Source organism: Rhinatrema bivittatum, chromosome 9 (assembly GCF_901001135.1).
Source record: "Rhinatrema bivittatum chromosome 9, aRhiBiv1.1, whole genome shotgun sequence".
Taxonomy (NCBI): Eukaryota; Metazoa; Chordata; class Amphibia; order Gymnophiona; family Rhinatrematidae; genus Rhinatrema; species Rhinatrema bivittatum.
Window position 1 is genome coordinate 174,098,176 of NC_042623.1, and position 18,730 is coordinate 174,116,905.

An 18,730-nucleotide genomic window follows, 5' to 3' on the forward strand; every position below is an offset into this window, starting at 1 on the left:
TAGTGTAGGTTCAAAATATTCTAAACTAAGAGTTCCAAACACCAGTCTTCAAAGAACACAAACCGGTGGAGGGTTCAGGATATTCCTAATGAATATGCATGAGATTGATTTGCATTCAGTTGAGCATGCATATATAACTCATGCATATTCATTAGGGATATCCTGAAAACCTGACTGGTTTGTGGCCCTCGAGGACAGGAATTGCCCACCCTTGATCAAGAATGTATCCTGTATTGCAGGAGTTGGCAACTCCTGTCCTGGAGGCCAATGAAATAACCCATGCGTAAAAACGTGCGTCCAAACTGGGCCCCCATTCTTTTAACACACGCACAGCCACGTCTCCTGGGCACCCGATGCAGTATGGTAATGAGGTGCCGCACTACAAAGGGCGCGCTAGGGTCATTTGTGCGTCCCTAGCATGTCTTTGGCATCAGGCACCCAGGAGACGTAGCGGAACAGACAACCACAGGTTAGGAAAACAGCTGGTGGTGAACTGAGTGTCCATTTTCCTAAGCTGGCTGCCATCGACTTTTTTTTTTTTCCATGTTGCTGCTTTCTGTGGTTCCTCCTACTTAATATTGTAACGATACTAAAAGTAGGAGGAACCACAGAAAGCAGAATTTTCTTTGTGTTTTTAGTAAGCCCTTAACGCGCGGCAAGACTTAACGCCAGCTCCGGGGCTGGCGTTGTTTGCCATGTTATAAAGTGTGTGCTGGGCAATTTTTTGCATCCAGGGTAATAGCTAATAGCCTCACCTACATGGTATTTACATGTCATGAGCACTATTAGCTACAAGTGAGTTTGGTCATGTGTTTTGGACTCGCTAATCCCCTTGCTGCGTTGGGTGTTAGCCTAGCAAGTACAAAATGTGCATCCAATCACTGGTTAAGCCGTACGCTAGTCTGGGCGCACAATATTGCATCGGGCTCCTGGAGCATCACAAACAGGTCTGAGTTTCAGGATATCCACAATGAATATTCATGAGATACATTTGCATTCAATGGAGGCAGTGCAGGCAAATATAACTTATACATGCTTATTGTGGATATCTTGAAAACAAGATGATAAAGGGGATGGAACAGCTCCCCTGTGAGGAAAGACCAAAGAGGTTAGGACTGTTCAGCTTGGAGAAGAGATGGCTGAGGGAGGATGTGATAGAGGTGTTTAAAATCATGAGAGGTCTAGAATGGGTAGATGTGAATCGGTTATTTACTCTTTCAGATAATAGAAGGACTAGGGGGCATTCCATGAAATTAGCATGTGGCACATTTAAAACTAATCAGAGAAAGTTATTTTTCGCTCAACGCACAATTAAACTCTGGAATTTTTTGCCAGGGGATGTGGTTAGTGCAGTTAGTATAGCTGTGTTTAAAAAAGGTTTAGATAAGTTAATGGAGGAGAAGTCCATTACCTGCTATTAATCAAGTTGACTTAGAGAACAGCCACTTTACTGGCATCAGTAGCATGGGACAGACTTAGTTTTTGGGTACTTGCCAGGTTCTTATGGCCTGGATTGGCCACTGTTGGAAACAGGATGCTGGGCTTGATGGACCCTTGGTCTGACCCAGCATGGCACGTTCTTATGTGCTTAAGACCCGTTTGTGGCACTCCATGACCATAGTTGCCTACCTCTGCTGCATTGTCTGTCTAGAACTCCTTTTTTAGCTCAGAACTTGACTAGGAGAACTTTTTGATAATAGATGATTAGTTTTCTATCTGCATATTCTTAGTTACTTTTAGAGCAATTTTAAAAGCCATTTATTCAGGGGGGGTGGAAGATGCAAGACTTGAGTGAAAATCAGCCAGAGCAGACCCCCCCCCTCCCCTCCAAAGATGAAGAGCTGGAGGGGGGTGGTGGTTTTTTTGGTCTCCCTCTAAAGATTAAGGAGTGAAATGGAAGAGCAATGCGGGTGCCCTCTGTTTCTATACCTGCCTTCTCCAGCACCGCTGCAACTCCTGACCTGCTGGCATAGGAATGGGAAGTGACATGGGACCAGGGCTACCACACCAAAGTACAGCGCCCAGAGCAATCGCCCTGCTTCATCCCTCCTTAAGGCCGGGGACTGCTTAATGGCAGAAATCTGAATGAAACTGGATAAATTGTTGGAAAACTATTCTGGGGGGGAGGGAGCCATGCAGAAAGCAAGCAGATGTGGTGATTCATAAGGCCAGGTTCCCTGCAGAAAAGGATTAGTAAAAGACGTAGGGGAAGAGCCACCCAGGTTACCGCCAGTAAAAGGAGCTGCTTGGGTACAAGAGTTAAGTCAAGAATAGAGAGACAGGGCAGTTAGATACCAACCTGGGGGTTAAAGGTGGAAAAGGATGGAGCATCAGAGGGAGCCAAGACATTTTAAGGAAGAGGAGTTATTGCCCGGTAAGGAAAGAGAAATCAAATTCTGATCCAAAAGCATCGCCTTGGTATATCACACATAGACCCAAGGTCTATTAGGTTAGGGGACTGAACAATCTATTACTGTTACAGCAGCTTTCTAAAATCTATTGAAGTGATCTGAGCTAATTTACCTTTTGGAAAAAGCTTTTTAATAAAACGTCAGCATCTGAATGTTTATTGAAAAATTTGGATACCTGTGTATTTCAATCCAAAGCACTTGATAGAAACCGGTATGTATCGAAACCACTACATTGGGGTGAAGAACCACTGATATCTCTGAGCACAAAGCTGTTCTTTTGTTTAAGATCAACGCATTCAGAGTCCCAGGTGGCATGTTCATCAATTGCACCCTATGGGACAGAATATTTACTGGCAATAGGGCTGTCTTTTCCTTATGAAAAAAGAAAACAAAGGCTCAAAGAAAGCCCAGAAAGAGAACATTTTTTAAATAAAAGTTTTTGTTATCCTGTTTTCCAAAGGAAGAAGGCTTATGAAATCGCCATGCCCATGTGACCTCCCCCACTTCACCAATAACTTTTGTGTTTAGTGTCCTATCCATACCAAATTTCCAGCACATGTGAAGAGGCCCAAGGGGATCCAGACAGGGTATTTTGTTCTATTTGCATGTAAATGTATGTACGCGGCCGAAATGGAGGCTCAATTAGTTCTACCTGGAAATTCTTGCAATGTCCCTGTGTTGACTCCTGGCATTGCTGCTGGTTTGCCTATAACCTGCCAGAAGGAGACTAACAGGCCGATTCAGAAAAACGCACGGGAGAGCGGGCGAGTGCCCGCTCTCCCGGCGCGCGCACAGGCCACTCTCCTGGGCGCGCGATTCAGGCGGGTGGCCTATGCAAATTAGGGCCCTCAGTAAAAGGAGGCCCTAGGGACACTAGCGCGTCCCTAGGGCCTCCTTTTTGACAGCAGCAGCGACTGTCAGCGAGTTTGACAGCCGATGCTCAATTTTGCCAGCGTCGGTTCTCAAACCCGCTGACAGCCATGGGTTCGGAAAACGGACGCCGGCATAATTGAGCGTCCGTCTTCCGACCCGCGCGTCGCGGGCCAATTTTTAATTAATTAATTTTTTAATTTTTACTTTTTTTTAACTTTTGGGGCCTCCGACTTAATATCGCCATGATAGTAAGTCGGAGGGTGCACAGAAAAGCAGTTTTCACTGCTTTTCTGTGCACTTCCCCGGCGCCGGCAGAAATTAACGCCTACCTTTGGGTAGGCGCTAATTTCTGAAAGTAAAATGTGCGGCTTGCCTGCACATTTTACTTTCTGTATCTCGCGGGAATAACTAATAGGGCCATCAACATGCATTTGCATGTTGCAGGCGCTATTAGTTTTGGTGGGGTTGGACGCGCATTTTCAACTGAATAAGGGGTAAAGCTAGCGCGTCAAAAATGCGCGTCCAAATGCGGGTTAACAGTGCGCTCCACTGGAGCGCACTGTACTGTATCAGCCTGTAAGGATAAGAAACACTAGTTACCTTAGTCATGACTGCAAGCATCTCACATGGGAGAGACTCCTGAGAACTAGGAAACCCAGCTAGGATAAAAATGCAGCAGCAAAGTGGAGTCCATCTTGTCAATAGCAGAGAAGAGATGCACATTGCTATGCTCCGCGGCCACAGATGGCTGCGACCGCCATTACTCATCTCTCTTTTCACAACCTTGGCCCTGTTGGGCGAACTCACGGCTTCGGCCAGCTATTACCGGCCTTCTGGCCTCCGTTCCCAGGCCTATCCGAGCAGCGTGGAAACTCCCGACCGCCATCTTACCCGTGGGGTTCCTTAGGCGCGCACATGCGCTTCCCGGCCACCTTTAACCACGTCATGGCGGGAACCTCGGGGGCGTCCCTACCAGATGACGTCACTCTGCTCTCACACTTAATCCGGCCTGCCCAGACAGCCGGCAACTTGGCAACGAGTTCACTTGCTGTTCTTCCAGCTTCTACTCTACTTGTTCCAGTTCCTGCTTCCGTGGTGTGAGACTATTGGGTACCCGCTCCTCGGGGGCCCCCCTCGTCTCTTGGCTATCCGCTCCTCGGAGGACCTTTCACCCGGCTTCCAGCTTGCCTTATCCCAAAGGCTTCTACGGGACTTCTGCCTTCTTCTTGTCGCTGTGAATACCACTGCTGGATCTGTGCCTTGATTTCTACCTGGGAATCCCCGCCGGTGTACCCTGCTCTGCAGACCATTGCTGTGAGGACTCCCTTCCGGGTTCCCCTTGCTCTGCGGACCCACTCGGTGATATCATCTGTGGAACCCTCGCTGATGTACCCCGCTCTGCGGACCCACTCGGTGATATCATCTGTGGAACCCTCGCTGATGTACCCCGCTCTGCGGACCATTGCCATGAGGACCGACTTCCGGGTTCCCCCCTGCGCTACGGACCGGTGCCGTGTATCATCTGAGGAACCTTCGCCGGGTCACTCCGCTCTGCGGATCACTACCATGTTCTTCCACCAAGGAGCCTCCTTGCATTCTCCACTGCTGATCCAGTGTGTTACAGTGACTGTAATTCTCGGCACTCCCGCTCCTCGGGTATTGCCACCTCCTCCTTTGACCCTTGCCTCGAGCAAGACAGACGTCAGCAGTTGCTGCCGTTCCGTGGCCCACCTCCAGGGGTCACCCTCCACATCTGCTGTATCTCCATCCCACAGCCGAGGCTCTGCCTCCCGACAGTGAGGCCTCGCAGGACTCCTCCCCCTGGGTCAGCTTCATCATCCGGGTCCTTATCAGCGTTACCCACAGCAGGTACAGACGTACTCAGATGCTTACCCACGACAGCAAGCGGGCAGGAATCCGTAGCCTGCCATCCTGAACTGTTAGGTTTGGCCAGGACCACCAACTGCACCTGAAGAAAGGACTGCAGCCCTCGAAAAGCTTCTACCCAAGAAGAGGCAGGAGGATCCATACCACAACCAAGAGGCGTCAATCCTGCACCCACTAAGCTACCTGCCCCCACTGCCAAATCCACAGGCCGATACAGTAAAGTCCACAGGACAGCGGGCGAACAACCGCTCTCCCGGCACGCGCGATTCTGTATTTAAATTAGGCCCAGCGGGAAAAACGGACAAAAGGAGGCGCTAGGGACACTAGCGTGTCCCTAGGGCCTCCTTTTGGACTGGAGCGGCGGCTGTCAGCGGGTTTGACAGCCGACGCTCAATTTTGCCGGCGTCGGTTCTCGAGCCCGCTGACAGCCACGGGCTCGGAAACCGGATGCCGGCAAAATTGAGCGTCCGGTTTTCGGCCTGACAAGCCACGGGCCAAATTCAAAATTTTTTTTTTTTAACTTTTTTTACTCTTCGGGACCTCCGACTTAATATCGCCATGATATTAAGTCGGAGGGTGCACAGAAAAGCAGTTTTTACTGCTTTTCTGTGCACTTTCCCGGTGCTGGAAGAAATTAAGGCCGACCTCTGGGTCGGCGCTAATTTCTGAAAGTAAAATGTGTGGCTTGGCCGCACATTTTACTTTCTGTATCCCGTGCGGGTTGGACGCGCGTTTTCCTCCTTTTACTGAATAAGGGGTAAGGGAAAACGCGCGTCCAAGAGGAGGCTAACAGTGCGCTCCGTTGGAGTGCACTGTACTGTATCGGCCTGCCAGTTAGGGGAGCCCCAAAACCAGGCGAAACCTCTGGCAGTTCCCCCTGCTGTTCCATTCCCGCAACCTGCTGGGAAGGACCGGGCTTAGCAAAATCATTCGGAGACAACTCTCCCTGAGCCTCCAAGCAGCGCCGAAACAAATTAGAGGGGACACCAGGCTGTAATGCCTGAATATGGCAAGTAGCACAAAGGCTAAGGTGCTTAGGATAAACGCCCGCTAGCAGACTCAAAAGTGTCTGATAACTGTGCGCCCAGCTACGTGGCTGCCTGGACAGGGCATCAAAAACCAGCTTTGTCCAATAAGCGTACACTACGTACGTTCAAAATGTAGACGTCCAATTCACAGTTCAGGTAAGCACCCACTTGAAAAGCGCAGCGTCTAAACAAAGCCTGAGAGCGGGGCCTAGCCAAAAAGGCTACTCAACCTGCCACGACTCCCCAAGCTCCCCCAAAGACGGGAACAGATATTGGATCAGTGCACCAAGCTTGGAGACCAGAAGAGGAACAGAATCCCTAAAATTGTCCCCTTCTTTTTTTTTTTTAATATATATACTCTCTATCTGAGCTCAGCCCGTCCCAGCCAAGTACAGTCGGTCTCGGTCTGTGAGGGGGAGGGCAAAGGCCTTCACCGCCATGCTCGGCTTCCTGCACTTGCTAGCCTCTCAACTGTTTGTCTCTCTACAGGTAAGTCAATGCCAGAAAACCAGCTACTGGACTGAGGCAGCCTTCTGAGGGAAGGATCTGCAGATATCACCTCAGGAAAACTCAACTGAAGGAGGGACCATAAGGTATCACCACAGGGGAACAGGGCCAGTTAATTTCCTTCTTTTCTCCTTCTACAAATTGTTCTTTTTTAAGCAATCCCCAGTAGGGAGATGCATGTCCACCATCTGCTGGAGCTGGAGAATACTGGCGGTCTGATGTCAGTGCAGAGGTTTATATACTGTAATGTCAGCTTTGCTCCGTCTCCATCTGCTGGTAGAGGTGCATAACCTATAGGTGTGGATTAATCTGTCTGCATGCTAAGAAAAAAGCGTATGTGCGTCTCTCCACGTTCATTTTACTGGTGTCCTTCCACTTGCACAATGCACACGTGACAACCATTCTAGCAAAGGACAATTGTGTAAGATTTTTTATTGGGCAAACCTGTTTACCTGCAAAAAGGGTCTTCTGCAAAGTTCCACCCTTTAGTGTAGATAAAGATACACAGGCTGGTTCACAGCATATGTACTGTACTTTTAGCCAGAGTGGGAAGAAGGGGGCAAGGCTGCAATGTGGGACAAAAAGTTATTTATTTTCTTGATTAATTGCAGTATCTTACAATTGTAAATCAATGCGTGTACCATTAACATGAAATGAAAAGCTAAGAGTACAAGAATTGATTTCAATTTAAAATCACTGCACCCAGGGCTTCATTTGTAGCCAAAAAAAAGGAAGAGGATCTGTGGAGCGGAGGGTTCTAGGGGGTGGGGGTGGGAAGCAGGGCCAGAGCTGAGTGTGAATTTTCCCTCTCAAACACATAACATACAGCAGAATATAAATAACTAAAATAAATAAATACACATAGGTGAACATGCTCTTTCTCCTCATCACAGTGATCCTCCATCCCCAGGCCCAACAGTGTTTAACCCCCAACCATCTTTTGCTCACTTTGTCACTGGATTAGAGAGCAAAATGACTGAGCTTCCGGTTCACTCCTGGTCTCTTCCCTGCAGGCTGCCTAGAGGGGGAGGGGCTGGAGCAGAACACTCCTATTATGCCTCTTAAATTAGAAAAGAAATGAGGTGGGGAGGGGACTCCTCACCACGCCACTCTCCCACGAATTAGGTCCCAACTTAACCTACTGTAAAGCAGCTCAAGTCCATGGCTATTTTTGTACTTGTGGTATGTGGGCAAGTACTTCTTCAAAGAGAAACTCTTTGCAGACTTGCCCAGGCCGGACCACGCATACTCTGCAACCTGCTCAGGAACTTTGAATTCAGAAATTGCCCCCTGTAAATATTAGAATTTCTTTTAATGTTTATTTGACACCATTATGCCCTCTGGGCAAGCCAGTTTTTTCATGCCTTTCAGTAAGTCCCTATTTGTTAGGCTTCAAATCAAAAATGAGGCTTTATTTAATCTTTTTTTCAACGAAATATATGATACAGACAGCACCTTTTACTACCATATTTTAAATGTTACATATGCTGCACGACAACATTTTTGCATGTCTCTAGCGTGTATGCTGCCACGATGCCCTGCTTTTTCCTGGAAACGCCATCATGTTTGGTTGGCGAGCAGCTTATCTAAATCTTCAATCAAAATTCCTGGAAAATGCTGCAACAAAGAGCCATAGGGCGTGACTATTGCAAATTCAAGTGCTGGGAAGTTCACAGTACAAAGCCCTGAGCGAGCCTAAGTGAAAAAAACAAAAAAGCGCAAAGGCCCAGGATGACCCGCCTCATGTCACGTGCCCTCCTGAGGGGCCGATGCAATAATCTTCGTGGAAAGCGGGCACTGACTTTTCAGCGCCCGCTTTCTTAATGCATGCATGGCAGAAGGCAAACATAGAAACATAGAAATGACGGCAGAAGAAGACCAAACGGCTCATCCAGTCTGCCCAGCAAGCTATGCACTTTTTTTTTTTTTTTTTATTTCTCACATACTTCTGTTACTCTTGGCTCTTAGTAACCTTTTGGTTCTATTTCCCTTCCACCCGCACCATTAATGTAGAGAGCAGTGTTGAAACTGCATCCAAGTGAATATCTACCATACAGATCGAAACTCTAAGGCTGCGGTAGAAACAGTGCGGCAGTGCCGGGTGCACCCTCGTTCCCCGCACGCACAGTTCTCTTCACCTACCGCTCGATACTCTCTTCAAATTGCATGCAAATGTATGCCGCGGCTGCGAAGCGTTAGGCAAGCGTTAGGCCCGTGCAACCCATTTTACTGTATAGGCGCTAATACAGCGCCTATACAGTATCCTGGGTGCGCTGGTACCTGTCATTTCAAATGTCATTTGAAATGACAGGTACCAGGAAGTGGATGGTTCCCCCCCTCCTGAAGCAAGGCGCAGGGCGAAAATTAAAACGGGAATAAAGTGTAAAAAATGGGGTAAAACCAAAGGGAGTAAAGTGTAAAAAACCATGGACGACCTCCATATTAGCATTGCAGCGTAAGTTGTTTATATATATGTATAAATACCTGTCACTTTCCTGTCACTTTCCGAATCCCCCAGGCGTGCGGTCATCGAGGCGGCGGCGGCAGGAGCCGGCGGGCGGATGGGCGCCCGTTCATCCAGGCGGCGGCGGTGGGAGCCGGCGGGCGGGTGGGCGCCCGTTCATCCAGGCGGCGGCGGGAGCCGGCGAACGGATGGGCACCCGTTCATCCAGGCGGCGGCGGGAGCCGGCGAGCGGATGGGCGCGTGTTGGATCCAGGCGGCGGTGGGAGCCGGCGAGCGGATGGGCGTGCATTCATCCAGGCAGAGGGAGCCGGCCTCTGGAGGCTGCTTTCGCCGCCGGCTCCCTCTGCCTGGATGAATGCACGGCCCCCGCCGGCAGTGAATGAATGCCCGTGCGATTTCGGCGCTCAAGGCAGTCACATGTCCTGACGTCACGCCTTGAGCGCCGAAATCGCACGGGCATTCATTCACTGCCGGCGGGGGCCACAGCCGGGTGGGCGTGCATTCATCCAGGCAGAGGGAGCTAGCGGCCGTGCTTGAGCGCCGAAATCGCACGGGCATTCATTCACTGCCGGCGGAGGCCGTGCATTCATCCAGGCAGAGGGAGCCGGCGGCGAAAGCGGCCTCCGGAGGCCGCTTTCGCCGCCGGCTCCCTCTGCCTGGATGAATGCACGCCCACCTGCCCGCTCCGGCCGCGGCCTGGATCGAACACGCGCCCACCCGCCCGCCTGCTCCCGCCGCCGCCTGGATCCAACGTGCGCCCACCCGCCCGCCGGCTCCCACCGCCGTCGCCGCCTGGATGAACGGGCGCCCATCCGCCCGCCGCCGCCTCGATGACCGCACGCCTGGGGGATTCGGAAAGTGACAGGAAAGTGACAGGTATTTATACATATATATAAACAACTTACGCTGCAATGTTAATATGGAGGTCGTCCATGGTTTTTTACACTTTACTCCCTTTGGTTTTACTCCCATTTTTTACACTTTATTCCCGTTTTAATTTTCGAACACCACACTAACACCAAGTAGAGGGTAGGCGGTAAACTAACAGGTTAAGGACGCGGCAAAATAGCGGGTTACAAAGGAGATAATCTGAGCGCGCGTCACAGTATCGGAGGGGAATAGCTAATTCCTTCATTATACAGCTAATTCGTTCATTTACATATCATATACATGCTGCGTGTGGAAAGGGTTATGCGTCTGTTTTAAGAAGCGCTAAGGACGCGTGAAACTGGAGACTGTATCGCTGGATCGCCTTACGCGTCTGAATTGTGCGCTCACAGCACGTTACAGACGGGAAATATTCAACCGCACGTTACAGTATCGACCTGATAGTTAGGGGTAGTAACCGCCACAATAAGCAAGCTACACCCATGCCTTTGTTTACCCAGACTATGTAACTCAGTCCTTGTTGGTTATTGTCTGTATATAGATCCACCTTTCTACGTTCCCCCTGCCGTTGAAGCAAAGAACTATGCTGATGTGTGTTGAAAGTGAAGTATCAGACTTTCTCCCCTGCCATAGAAGCAGAGAGCAAAGGGGGCGCCATGCAATATGTAAATTAGGGGGTCACGCTAGAAAGGAGGCGCTAGGGTCACTTGCGCAACCTTAGCACCTCCTTGCTAACGCGACCCGCCGTGTCTGCCGATTATGAAGACTAAACTCGGTGGCCGTTTTCATTACTGGCAGACAGGCCAAATTATTTTATTTTTTTTACTTTAAAAAAGAAGTATAGAAAAGCAGTATAGAGATGCACATTTATCTTTTTGCATTTGGAGTGAATGAGTAATAGCCTCATTCACATGCATTTGCATGTGATGAGCGCTAATTCATTCACTCCGCGTCAGACGCACGTTAAATAGGGGCTAATCCCCCCTATTGCACTACTAGGGGGTGGATTAGCGCCTATTTAACCCGCGTTCGACAGCGGAATAAATTTACTGTATTGCATCGGCCCCTGAATGTGCCACCCGACACAACTGAAACTCCTGTGCGGCAACCAATGAAAACCAGGAACGTCACCCGAGAGGTGTGCTCTGATCCGAGAGCGGGAGGGTGCGTGCAACAGTGCGTCACAGGGAACGTTTGAGCTACGTTGACAGAACAGCTGTTAGTTGGTGCCGGGCGGAAAGGGAAAGCTAGTCCCGGCTAGGGAAGTGCCGGCGTAGGGATAAGCGGTATAAAGAGTACAAGAAAGGCAAGGAGAGCTCTGGACGAGAAGCGGTGAAATTCTGAGAAATTACGTCAGGAGGGAGTTGTAGAATGCGCCTTCCCTTGGGTCGGAATGCGCTCTGGCTTTGTCGGCGAAGACTCAGGCCACGATTGCAGTCAGTGCTTGGCAGCAGGCCGGGTCCCTTGCGCAAGTCGAGGCTTTCCTGCTGAGGCCCGGATGGACCAAACATTTTCTCCTAGTGGGGAAAAACCCTTTAGTGCAGCTGAGCCAGAGAACAGAGTCTGGAGAAAGGTTTCACGCCGGCACTCTTGCATCCTTCCCTGCAGTAGAGTCTTTGAAAATCCTTCATTTCGTGGGATTAAGGATTCAATTAGGCTGTTGCTCTTTAAGTCTTGAGTTTAACAGCCTCCTGTTACTGCCACGTGAGGACCTGGCAAGTGACGCTATTTTAAGAGCAAGACACTGCAATATTCTTGGCTCATTCTCACATGCCCTTCTTCATCCTTATAATTGCAGCGGTGATGTTAAATGGGAAAAGCAAACTACAACAAACTAGGAATGGCCAAAAGAATCTCCCCAGAAATTGGACCATTTGGTAACTGTTGATCTTGCTTCTCAGGTCCCTCTCTTGACAGATACGCCTTCGCGTTCATGTTAAGCAAATCCACCTCTGTATCTTTTGCCTTCCTATATCAAAGTGGATGTCTCCTAATTTAGGAAATTTAAAAGCTTATATTAAAAAATGTGATTATTATGATCAATTTTCAGGGGCAGCAGAATGCCTTTTTTGATTTGGGGGGAGGTTGGATTTAGGTATAGGCAACATAGACATGTGCCTTGGGCTCCAAATTCTGAAGGTGCCTGAAAACTGCGACACCCCATGCTGCTCCCTGATTTCTAGGGAAAATTCCCCCTACCCCATGTCCTCTGCCTGTGGGCTTCATAATTTTAAATCTGGCCCTGTGGGGGGAGGGGGAGGTAAGTCAACCATGAACTGCCCCTCCCCAACCCTTCCCTCTCTCTACCCTCTCCCCATCTATCTTCCCCTGTCCTTACCCCTCTCTCTTTCCCACTCTTCTTTCTCTTTTCCTTTCTGTCCCCCTTTCCCACCTATGTTGATCAGCAGCAAGAGGAGGAGTGCAGTGGTACCTCAGGAAGTGTTCCCCTGTTTCTCTGCTATCTGACCCAACTGCTGTTTTGAACCATGTGGCTGTACAGAGTGCCATATGGTCCAAAACAGTCTGGCCCAGAGGTAGAGGACCCTACTGATGCACTGCTGCTGTCTTTCACTTGATGCTGATCAGCTGCTGCTTGCCTGATCTGGCCCTGGGTCTCCCACAGTGATTATATCTACACAGTGCATTGAACCCGCTGGGTGGAGTGCTGCACAATACTGCATTGGCCCTACAGCAAGTAAGCCATTAGTATTCTGATACTGGCTTGTAAAGAATGCTAAATTGAAAAAAAAAATCATTGACCTGTTAAAGTTGGAAGCTTTCCAATACTCTTGGGGCATTCTTTCCTTTATCTTTTGTTAAGATTTATTTATCATATTAATTCAGCAATGTGTTCCATTTTCCTATGGGAACATTTCTTAACCGTATTATAACTGTGTTGTCATGCATGCTTTTAAAATGTGTGCTTCATGTTTTAAATTGTAATCCACCTTGACCCAGGAAGGCAGTCTAGAAGTGTCAAATAAATAAACATATAAAAAGCACACTGAGACAACTTAGGCAATTCTAGATCACAGGAAAATATCTACTCAAAAACAAATGAGATCATTGCACACAGTCCTAATGCCCAAGGATTAGAATTGACCATAGACTAAAACAAACCAAAAAACATACAGAAGAAATAACCGCTGCCTCTCAGCATTTCAGAAAGACTATTTAACATGCCAAGATGTGGAGGACAGTTTTTAAAGCCCTTTATTTGGGGAAATAAGAATGTATTCAGATAAAGTCGGCCTGTCTGCAAAATTGCCCTCCTTCCCAGCTACAAGTACCTGTAGATTTCTGTAGTGTGTGTGCTTTTAACCAAATTAACAAGAGCTGTTCTCAGGGGCATGTTTAGACTGGGAGAAGAAAGCTACACAGGAAGTAGCAAGGCATTTTCCAACTGAGAGGCTGCAGTGGGTGGGGGGGTGGGAGCAGCTCTTCCTGGGATCTTCTCTACACTCTGACCATGTCTCAGTACAGTTGGCACACTCGCTGCAGTGGTGTCCATACTAAGGACTCCTCCAGAAAGCGTACCCTCTCCAGGGAAGCCTCACGGGTCCAAAATGCCACCTGGGACACCGGTTGCTGCTGATAATCCTTGTCCTCTGTCCCCTAGAGCAGCCCCCAGAACTTTCTGAGATAACAGCTACAGGAAAGCTAGCAGACAAAAAAGTATCTGCAGGAGGTTGGGGGTGGGAAGGGGATTGCTACTTGGTACCAAATGTCAGAATATCAGGTTTAGGGGAAGCTGAAGATGCTTACCCGCAACATGAACTGATCAATTGGGCCAGTGTAAGACATTGTGGACTTGGTGGGATAAGCTCTTGGTCTCCCTTTCCTCTTATTTCCACAGGTCCAGAAGATATATATTGTATAACTCCACTCAGAGCTCAGGCACATGGAAGCAGTGTGGCCTGTGCCATGTTGAATCCAGTGCTGGCCTTTGGTCAGAGTGCACCAGGTGAGAAGCCCCCTGCATCATCAGTTTTGCTGGTCTGGAGTGTCAAAGAAAATGAGCCGCAAGGAGCCGATTTTTTTTGCCCAGGGCACCAGGGATTGTTACTGTTTGAATGCTGGTAGTTACTGCTGTTTTGGTGTGGGATGTTTGTTGTATTGTAATTTAGTTTACTATTGGCTTTCTGAGGGCCAATCCCACACCCAACATGCAATGGGCCTAATGCCATATGGGTTCCAAATGGTTTTTTTTTGTTTTTGTGTTTTTACTTTTTGGAGGGTTTTTTAGTTGGCATCACAATAGTGTATGTAAATATAATGTAATTCCCTGTATGTACCCAGATCAGTCCAAACTCTTGGGTTCTGTCTCCCTTCCAGCAGATGGAGACAGAGAAAGTTTTACTGACACTGCTACTTAACCACACGTGCTGTCTGCAGTTCCTCAGAATTTCTCTTTCTCCAGCAGATGGTAGATGGGTGCAAACCTGCAGTTCTGCAACTGAGACAATTTTTTTTTTCTTTTTGAGACCTTCTTCCTGGGGGTTTTTTTGAATCTTAGTGGGTTCTTCCCTGACCGGTTGAGGCGGGCGAGCCAGGGGTTGCTGATCCTTCTGTATGCTCGACCCATGTGCCCGAGGGGTGTAAATCTGGTGGTCCAGATCCCTCCCCTTCACAAGGCTGCTTAGGCAGCTGCAGGCTCCAGTGAGGCTTTTGGTCTGAGGCAACCTATTCTTTTTTTATAGGCTTGTATCTCAGCTACTGAATTTTCAGTAAAGTTTAAAAAAAAAAGAGTAAAGGCAGTTTTCACAGCTCTGCTGGTGAGCGGCTCCCTCCTCAGTTTTAAGCTGCTGAAGTAGGTTTATTCTCTATTTTTCTTTGCCTTTGTACTGCTGGGTGCTCGGATGTTTTTTCTCCCTAGTTCCGCTAGGCCGTGGCTCTGCATGCCACACGTACAGCGCCACGCGGCTTATCAGGCTTAGTCTTTGTGCTGCGTGTTCAGAAGGAGGGGAGGGCCCATCCATCAGCCGCAAAGCAGTGTCGAAAGCCCGCCGATGCCGCTGCTCCGGGGCACTGATAATTCCCGATCTGCGTGGGAACAGCGGCCATCTTGGATATGCATTCGGCCATTCCCGTGCTGCTGGGGGGAGGGGGATGCACCTCCATGTTTGTCTCCGGCCCGTTCTCTCTCCAACAGCGATCAGGGAGGCTTTGAGGTAGTGAGCCCCATGCTACCACTTTCTGGTTCTTTACTTGTGAAGGCTGGAACTGTTAGGCCTTTTTCTGCAGCTTTGTGCTGCTGCTACTGCTGCATGAGGCTTACCTGGCCAAGAAGCAGGCAGCTTGTGCAGCCAGGGAGCCACGGTCCCTTCCGGCCCAGCCTACGGAGGAGCATATGATGGACCCAAAACAGATTAGTTCTCGGAGAAAGCAGGTCACTCCAGTCCAAAGGTCATCGGGCCCCTTCCCCCCCTTGGGTTTTGACCTGGGGTGACTGATGAGTCTGTCGAGATTCCCAAAGGGGCAGAGGAGACTCAGGACATTCTGGCGGATCCAGTAGTTCTGGTGGCTGGAGATGTGGGTCAAGGAGATGATCTGGCAGTCCCAGTACCCGAAGGGGATGACTCGAAGGTGGTATGCCTTTTTAGAAAGGAAGAGCTTGAGGGCTTGCTGCCGCTAGCTTTTCAGGTATTTGGGGTTAAGTGCCCACAGGAGGACTCTGACTTGGATGGGGCAAATCTGGTCCTTGATGGGATGCGGGGAACTCCCATGGCCTTCCCGTATCACAAGCCACTACAGAAGTTGGTGGAAGCGGAATGGGGTGCTCCAGATTCTAGATTAAAGGTGGGAAGGGCCATGGCAAGACTATCCGTTGCTGGAACAAGCATTGGAGCTTTTTGCTCTCCCTAAGGTCGATGCTGCGGTTTCGGCAGTTACTAAAAGGACGACCATCTCTGTGGTAGGGTCAGCGGCGTTGAAGGATGTTCAGGATTGTAAGTTGGAAATACACCTCAAGAGGATTTTTGAGGTCTCTGTCCTGGGGTTGCGTGCGGCTATTTGTATTAGTTTTATGCAATGGGTATGTATCCATTGGGTGCAGCAGATGCAAGAGAACCTGACAACCACAGGTGAGGAGGCAGACAGGGCTGAGAGAGTTGAGGCGGCAGTTGCTTACAGAGCGGATATTCTGTATGATTTGGTTCATACCTCATCTCGCATTACGGCATCTGCGGTTTCCGCCAGAAGGTTGCTCCTGCTGTGAAACTGGGTGGTGGACATTTCCTCCAAGGCACAGTTAGGCTCACTGCCTTTCAAGGGTAGATTCTTATTTGGGGAAGACCTCGAGCAGTTGATGCAGTCTCTTGGGGATAATAAAGTCCTAAGGTTGCCGGAGGATAAACCTAAGGGCAAGAGGTTTTTTTCAGGTACTTTTTCGTTTTTGGCTATATAGGTCTTGGTCATCAAGACCTGCGTCCGGGCCCCAAAAGCAGTTTTCGGGGGAGGCCAGGGGTCAATTCTTTTGGGGTGCTCGAAGGCCATTCTGATGCGCCGCCGGGGGGAGTGCTTCCAGTGTTAAGTCCTCACAATGAGGCGAGGCTGGTCCACTCCATCATTGCCATTGTAGGAGGTTGCCTGGCAAGGTTTTACAAGGAGTGGGCCAGTATTACTCAGGACCAGTGGGTTCTCAGCATGGTAAGGGACGGTTACGTGTAGAATTTGCTCGCCCCATTCATGATTTGTTTCTAATTTCCCCATGCGGCTCCTTAGAGAAACAAGTAGCAGTTTGAGAGATGCTAGACTGAGTCGCCTGGGGGCGGTGGTTCTGGTTCCCCATGAAGAGCTTTGCAGGGGAAGATATTCCATTGATTTTGTGGTTCCAAAGAAATGGGACTTTCCACCTGATTATAGATTTGAAGAAGGTAAATGCAACACTCAAGGTTCCGCGTTTTTCAGGATGGAAACCTCAAGATCAGTGATTGCGGCGGCTTGTAAAGGGGAGTTTCTGGCATCTCTGGATCTAACAGAGGCCTATCTGCACATCCCCATTCATCAAGCCTCGCAGTATTTCCTGCAATTCATGATTCTGGGACAACATTTTCAGTTTCAGGCCCTTCTTTTCGGGTTGGCCACGGCGCCGTGCACCTTTACCATGGTGGTGGTGGTGGCAGCAGCACTCCGGAAGGAAGGGATTTTAGTGCATCTGTTTTTGGACGACTGGCTTATCAGGGCGAAGTTGGAGGTTCTTTGCACCAGTCGGTTCAAAGGGTTCTCGAGGTGCTCCAGTCGCTAGGTTGGGAAGTGAGTGTAGCAAAGAGTCGCCTGTCATCGACATAGTCCCTGGAGTAGCTGGGGGCTCGGTTCGACACTTTAGTGGACAAGGTATACCTCTCAGAGGAGTGCGTTCTGAAGCTGCAGAGGCAGATTTGGCAGTAGCAGTTACAGGTGCCAAAATATGGGATTATTTGCAAGTTCTGGGCTCTATGGCCTCGACACTGGAATTAGTGCCGTGGGCTTTTGCTCACGAGACCGTTGCAGAGAGTGCTTTTGTCTCAGTAGAACCCGGTCTCGGAGGAGTTTCAGCTTCCATTACCACTCAAAGGGCGTCGCTCGGGAGAGCCTTTCCTGGTGGCTTCTAACTTCCAATCTTGCTGGGGGTGTGGACTTCGAAGAGCCAGATTGGGTAGTAGTTACTACCAATGCCAGACTCTCTGGTAGGGGAGCAGTAGGTCAGCACCAGTCAGCTCAGGGTGGCTGGTCCGGGAAAGAGTCTGTGTGGTCTGTCAACCAGCTAGAGGCCAGAGTGGTCTGCTTAGCCTTACAGGAATTTCTGCCGTTAGTGAGAGGTCGGTCAATGAGGGTTCTCTTGGACAATGCGACGACTGTGGCTTATATCAGTCAGCAGGGCAGAACCAAGAGTCAAGGAGTAGCCCAGGAGGCACAGGAATTTAATTATTTGGGCAGAGCAGCACCTGGAGAAAATAGCGGCTTCCCACATAGCCGGGGTCGAAAATGTTCAGGCAGATTTCTTGAGTTGGATGGTGTTAGATCCAGGCGAGTGGGAATTGTCAGAGTCAGCGATGCAGCTCATTTATGAGCAGTGCCCCCTCCCCCTTTCCATGTGGACCTAATGGCCAAAGCCTCTCGATTTTTCAGTCTGAGGCGAGAGTATGGGACTGACGGAGTTGATTGCTCTGGTACTCCCTTGGCCGTGGGGGAGGTGCTACTTAATGTCCTTCCTCCCTGACCACTCATGGGAAAGGTGTTACATTGCATAGAAAAGCATCAGGGAGAAGTGGTCTTGGTGGCACCGGAGTGGCCACGCAATCCGTAGTTTGCGGATCTGGTCAACTCGGTTGTGCACAGACTGATTCGCTTTGGTCACCTGGAGGGTCTTCTACATCAGGCACCCATATTTTCTGACCAGGCTGCTTGCTTTTGTCTTTCGGCATGGCTTTTGAGAGGCAGCAGTTGAGATGTAGGGGTTATCCAGAGGCGGTCATTTCTATGTTGTTGCAAGCCAGGAGAAAGTCTACTAATATTTCCTATGTACGTGTATGGAAGGTTTTTGAGTCCTGGTGCACCACCAAAGGTGTTTGCACTCTCAGGTCGTCAGTCTCTGACATTTTGTCCTTTTTGCAAGAAGGTGTTGCCAAAGGCTTGTCTCTCAGCTCACTTAAACTTTAAGTGGCAGCTCTAGGTTGTCTTCATGGCAAGAT